Source organism: Molothrus aeneus, chromosome 15 (assembly GCF_037042795.1).
Source record: "Molothrus aeneus isolate 106 chromosome 15, BPBGC_Maene_1.0, whole genome shotgun sequence".
Lineage (NCBI taxonomy): Eukaryota > Metazoa > Chordata > Aves > Passeriformes > Icteridae > Molothrus > Molothrus aeneus.
Genome location: NC_089660.1, coordinates 1,485,491 through 1,491,822, shown reverse-complemented (window position 1 = coordinate 1,491,822; position 6,332 = coordinate 1,485,491).

Sequence of the window (6,332 nt, the reverse complement as noted above, 5' to 3'; positions counted from 1 at the left end):
TCACAGGAATTTTATCAGTGCCAGGTTTGAGCACTCCCAGCTGAAAGGGAGAGCCCAGAACCCCCAGTAAAAGGAGCTGACTGGTTCCATTCGTGGTGCTGGGCTGGGCACTGATGCTTTGGCTGAGCTCCTGGTGCCCCCAGCATCTCCCAGGAGGGTCATCCCAGCCCAGCCTCACTGGGAACTGGGATGCTGAGAGCTCTCCCTGGTCAGGGCTCTGGTTCCTGTGCCCCCCAGCCTGCAGGGCACAGGTGATGCCACCCTGAGCTCCCTCAGTAAATGCCAGCAGAACAGCTCAGCCAAGGCTGGAACTGCAATCTAATGCATGCCCAGAAATTATCCCCTTTAGAGGTGCATATTCCCCCTGTTAATTGAAGAGCAGGCCCTGGGAATAAGCAGGTAATTGGTTGTGGCTGTAAATGATTTATTGGGCATTGTGATAAACAGCTCAGCTCTTGCTGCTCTCAGCCCCTCTCTCCCTGCTGCTCCTGCCAGGATAATTGGCCTTGCTTGCAAATCCATGTGGGTTGTACAAGATTATCTGTTAATGCAGGGAGATGAAATGTCATAAAATGAGAGGTGCTTTCAGGAACTCTTGAAAGTGCAGCTGTAAACACCAGACAGTGCCTTGAGGGCAGAGTCTGGAATTTCAGGATTTTTACTGATCCTAAAAGCTTCCCCATGGTTTCAAGTGAAGAGTTGTGACTCAGCAAAGGATTCACCCCACATCACTTCAGCTGCTCCAGGCTGTGCCAGGAAATGGCCCTGGGCTTACCTGGATCCAGGTGAGCAAACACAAACAGCAGAGACAGGAGAGCTCCCCTGAACAGCTTCCCTTTGTGAGCTGCTGCCTCCAGCTGCACCTCTCTGTGCTCCCTCAGAAACCAGACAGGACAGATGGGAGGGGATCCTGGCCCCAGAGTGCTCTCAGGAAATGTCTTTGCTGCTTCATCTGCTGCACTCAGGGTGGCTCTTTCAGAGACTCTGCTGCAGCTCTGGGGAAAGGCACATTGATTTAGGAGAGAAAAGAAAGGGGAAAATGTGTTCAGAGGATTATCCAGGGCCTTTTTCACTCATCTTCCTGTGTGTTTTCATGAGATCCAGTGAAGGACTGGGAACCAGGGCACAGGGTGACAGGAGGGGCCCAGGCAGCCCAGAGGGAAATGTCCAAGAGGAGACTGAGAGTCTGCACTGGGCAGTGTCCCATAAATACCCTCTGCCACAGAAACCCAGTGACCACCCTGATCTGAGGATGTCTGAACACGTTCTCCCACGTGCTGCCTGCCCACAGCTCTCCAGAGCAGTTTTCCAGCTGTTCTGGCCCTTTCCTGTTGTGCAACTCCAGCTGAAGGATCAGGAATTATTGGTAGGGAAGAGCAGAAATCCCAGATGCTGTTAGGAATTGGGAATTATTGGTAGGGAAGAGCAGAAACTCCCAGATGCTGTTAGGAATTGGGAATTATTGTTAGGGAAGAGCAGAAACTCCCAGATGCTGTTAGGAATTGGGAATTATTGTTAGGGAAGAGCAGAAATCCCAGATGCTGTTAGGAATTGGGAATTATTGTTAGGGAAGAGCAGAAATCCCAGATGCTGTTAGGAATTGGGAATTATTGGTAGGGAAGAGCAGAAATCCCAGATGCTGTCAGGAACTGGGAATTCTGGCAGAGCACCCCCAAGTCCTGACTCTGGTGGAGCATTCCTGGTTTCTCAGCCCAATCAAGAATATGTTCAGGTGAATTATTTCATGGGAAACACGAACACAAATGTGCCACCTGCCAGGGAAGCTGATGGATTTGGTGACAGTCCTGCAGCTGGAAGGGAGAGTCCTGGAACCCAACATTTCTGCAGTTGTTTCCAATTATTTATTGACAACTGCAGGCTTGCACCTGGAAAATCACCAAAGCTGCAACACAACTTCATCACCAAACTACCTTTTTCCCCTCTCATTTTTAGAATATATTTAAGGATTTGGATCAATCCCAGGAAATGAAATCCTTCTGTGTCCCCCAAAAGATGGAGCAGCAGTTCTCAGGGCACATCTGCACCCCCAGGGAATAAATGCTGTGTTTATCCTGGGGGCTCATGCCCACAGAGGCTCCTCCTGCCCCGCAGACATCCCCAAAGAGGCCCTAACTGGGGTTATTATTCATGAGCTGAACCACACAACTCAAATCATCTCTGCCAACTTCAGGAAAAACCCCAAGGCCATCTCTCCCTAACCACTGTGATTATAATGCAGTTCCAAATTAGTGCATCAAAAGCCAATAAAAGGACATGAACAAGACAGACCGCCAGCCCAGAAAACCATAAATCCATGAAAAATAGCACTGCTCAACAGCTGGCCAGGTTTAATTTTCAAATAAACAGGAGAACATGTCACCTCTTGTTCTGCTTAGCATTGATTTAATGCTTGAATTTTCATTTAAATCATTTCATTTCCAGAACTTTTAGGTCCATCAGAGCTCCAGCAATCCTGGGCTCAGCTCACCCAGGGACTGATCTGGGGCCACTCTACAAAACAGATTAATTGGGGATGATTGATTGATTGATTGATTGATTGGGCCCTGCCTGCTGCACACACTAATTCTGGACCATTTAAAGCTCACAAGGTTTTCTGTTGGGATTCATTGACTTCACAGGGTAATAAGATCATGCCTGGGTGTTCAGCCAAGAGCACAGAACTGATGGAAGGAAGGGGAGACTGAAATCGTGTCAGAGTGGGAAGTGAGGAGTTCCTGCTCCGTTCCTGCCCAGACTGTCCCCAGCTGCCCCTTTCCTTCCCGTGGTAAAATGTGGGAACCGTCCTGAGTTTGTGGCTTGGCAGCATTTGCATCTTGCAAATGAAAGGAAACATGAAATAACAACCACAAAATAATAACCGCAAAATAAATAACAACCATGAACTAAGAGCCACTGTCTCCTCAGCATGCACCAGGACTTGCCAGGATCTGATGCTGGAGAATAATCCCAATTCCACAACAAACAGGTGAATCTGGAATATCAGCCCTGGATGTGTGAAGTTTGGGAAAGCATCCAGCTCTCCCTGCTGGAATCCATGGATTTATTTTGTCTCAGGGACCCTGAACCAAAGTCTCCCCAATGGGGGTCAGGGTTGATTTCAGAGCTGATTTCAGGCCCTGCTCTGCTCCTCAGAGGCCTCCTTGGAAGGTGATTTCTCTCTCCACAGCAGCTCCATGCACTCTCCACCACCCCCTGCCCCAATTCCAGCTTCCCACCCCATCTATTTTTGGAACAACCACTCCAAATTCCACCAAATTGCTCAAAGGAGCTGATAAATGCCCAGGGACAAAAGCATCTCTGCTCTGAGCTCCAGCCTGGAAACTCTTCTGCTTTTCCTGCCACAGCTCTGATTTCTGCCCCAGCCCCTGGCTCCTCATTTTCCTCTCCCACCAGAGTCAAACATTTCCTGTTCAGAGTTTGGGTCATGCTGAGAATTCTGTTTCACAGCACTTCTGCTGCCTGGAGTTCATTGGAAATGGAGCCCATCACCTGGCACGCCCCTGCCTTCCCCATAACACATCCCTGCAACTCCAATTAAACTGTTAATTGATGTCACTGCCCTCAAATTACCAGCTACAAATAAAAAGAGAAAATACAGGAGATTCAGAACTAATAAAAAATAGCAGCAGGTTTTCATTTCCAGCCTGGTGTTTGAATCCTTTCAGGACAACGTTACTACCCTGGCTGGGTGCCCAAGAATGGATGCCCTGATTTATTTTATTAATGATCCCATTGTCTTGGTGTGCTCTGAAATTGGGATACTTTCTCAAGCAAAGGCTGAACAACCAAGTATTAACAGGACTCCTGAGGCTGCCTTAGATGCTGGGGCTGGAATTCCTCAAAGCCTGACAAAAAGGAATGTTTCTCAACCTCTTCCTCTATAAAAACCCCCTTTGAAGGAAAAAAAAAAATATCACTTTTCTTGTGCAAGTCAAATTAATTTTCTTTTCTGGTTTATCAGGTTGATCTTTGCCCATCCTATTTCTCTGTGGCTGCATGATCAGGAGTGGAGAGGAACCCAAGAAGGAGGTGGACAATGGATATGGGACATAAAGGAAGGTCCAGGACGGTGAACACTCCCTTAATTACATAGATGTGCTTTTAAATTAAGTTTATAGAGAACATGGAGGTTCATTCAGCTGATGGACCTTGGCTGGGCCTCAGGGGGAGCACAAATAGCTCAGGATCCTGCTGGGAATCTCCTGGAGAGCCTGGAGCAGAGGCACTGCCCTGGTTCCCAGCAAGAATGGGGCAAACTCTGCTCTCCCACCCTGGCCTGGCCTCCCAGAGCTCCCTCCCCTCAAAGAGGATATTTAATTATAGCTGGGTATTGGATATTTAATTATAGCTGGGTATTTTCAGTCCAGGAGAGAGGAAGGAGGGGAGAAGCAAAGAGCTTTAAAGATAAAACAATGCCCTTTTGTTTATGTTTTTAATATGGGAATTCTCCTGCCTTGCTCTGAGTAACTCTGATTTAAAGGGAACATCTGGATTTAAACAAGCCAGGAGGAAGGATGTGGGGAGAGAACACTGGGAAAATGGGAGAGCTGTGGCTAAGGGGAGCTCCCAAAGGACTGGCACAGGCAGGGAGCTGAGGGGCCATTGCTGGTTGATTCAGGGAATTGTTTGGAGACCAGGGGGTGAAAAGCAGGAATAGAATTCAACAAGTGCTGGGAGGGAGGTGCTGCTGACCACAGGCACGGGAGGGGGTCTGGGAAGGACAAAACAAAGGTTTTCCATGGAAATGTGCCCTGTTCCAGGTGTTTCTGCTCCACAACACCCACCCTGCACAGGGAGGGCACAAAACCCTGCCCTGGGGCTGGGATTCCTCTTGGGAGGGACTGGAGCTCACACTGAACGTTTTAACTTCAAAATCTGTAAGTTGCCATTAATGGGAATGATGGATCACAGTATTAGAGTGGGAATTATCCAAAGTTCACGTTGCCTTTCTCTTTTCTAATGAAATTATTTGGAGTAATTGGCTGTACAAGACCTTCCTTAATCATCTCACCCACCCCACAACAGAGCTTACTCTGCTGGAATCGTCTAAACTGTCCCTGCCTTTGCATCCTGCTTAATAAGTTGCAAGAGCTGACAACAAAGAAGTATCAAAGTGGTAAAAATGGGCACAAACCTGCAGCACTGGGGAGTTACAGGCTGGGAACACAAAACAGACCATTTCACAATAGAGTTGCTGTTGCAGAACCATAAAATTATTATTAAAATTTTATCTGGGTGCCTTTATTCTCCTTTCACCTCTGCTACAAAAGCATCAGAAGCAGATGCAATAAACAGGATGAATATTTATCCCCTTAGTTCCTTTTTCAATACCTGGACATCAGCCTTTTCTAATAAAATTACAACACAAAAATGATTCAATCCCAAGATATGAAATGATGCAGACAGTGATTGCTGTGTGCACAATGCTGGGCCAGATAAGAACTTCAGGTCTTAGAACTTGAACCTGAATTTTATCCAGAATTAATTTCCTTTAATGACATTCAATCACACTCTCAGCAGCTCCAGTTGGGTTTCTCTATGGTTGGGAGGCTCTGATAATCAGTTTATAAACATCTCTTGCACTGAAAGAGTGAAAATGGGCAGCTTCCCCTCCTGATAACAGCAAAGACCTAAAGTTGTCCATGGGGGTTTTTATATTCACATTATTTGTCAGCTCCCTTGAAGGGGAGCAGCTCATTTCACAGCTCCAGCTGGATGTGCAGCCACAGGGAGAGGAGAGCAAAGCTCAGCTCAGTGCAGTTCCCTGGACTGGCCCATGCCCATCTAAGATTCCACAACTTTCCCTCCCAGGTCTGAGACCTCGGCTGGGGCTGGAATCAGCTCAGGGAGCAGAACCTGGGACCTGGGCAAAGCCAGGCTTGGCTGGGAGCAGCTCAGCCCTGCCCCTGGCATCCCAGGAAATGAAAGCAGTGCCCAGGACCTGCTGGGTTAGCCAGAGCTCCCAGGCTCAGCCTCCTGAGCCTGGCTTAGAGGAGGGCACAGACAGGGGGGTGCAGCCCAAGAGAGCAAAGTGTCCCTTGGAAAACCTCCTGAGAAAGGAGCACCAGCTCCTGATTATTCTATGGAATTTTGCTGCCCAAAATAACCCAAAAAGGGTCAGAGGCTGAGCCAGGCTCCCTCCGAGCAAGGCTCACTTGTCCAAAAGCTCCCACAAACGTGCACATCACCCCCCAGGCTCTCAATTCACATCTGCACGAGAAAATCCACTTGTCCGACCTCAAAATAAACACAAGATGTTTTGCTGCTTTATTTAACTGCCTGCCTCTTCCCTCTTGCCTCCTGTAAACACA